This window comes from Bison bison, unplaced genomic scaffold (genome assembly GCF_000754665.1).
Source record: "Bison bison bison isolate TAMUID 2011002044 unplaced genomic scaffold, Bison_UMD1.0 scf7180017864378, whole genome shotgun sequence".
Lineage (NCBI taxonomy): Eukaryota > Metazoa > Chordata > Mammalia > Artiodactyla > Bovidae > Bison > Bison bison.
Genome location: NW_011494950.1, coordinates 7,071,155 through 7,071,491, shown reverse-complemented (window position 1 = coordinate 7,071,491; position 337 = coordinate 7,071,155).

The following is a 337-nucleotide window of genomic DNA, read 5'->3' as shown; positions in this document are numbered from 1 at the left end:
GTGAGATAACAGACAGCTAACTGCAGCTTCTGACCCAAATCCCAGTCCTGGGGTGTGACTGAAGCTAGTACTATAGCGAAGATCAGAGCAATAACACCAATCAGGGATAGAGTCCAGCGTTGACAATGAAAATCCATTGATATTTTGATAACCAGACCCTCAAGCTTCTGCCGTGTGTTGACGAGGCAGCTGATGGAGTGTGGCTGCAGCAAGGCTGTGTGTTGTTCAAGCTTCTGCCGTGTGTTGACTAGTCAGCTTCCTGAGTGACTAGAGCAGGGCTCAGCGTCCTTCCTGGGTTAGGGCCGTTGTTTCTGGAACTAGAACTTGAGGGAATTTT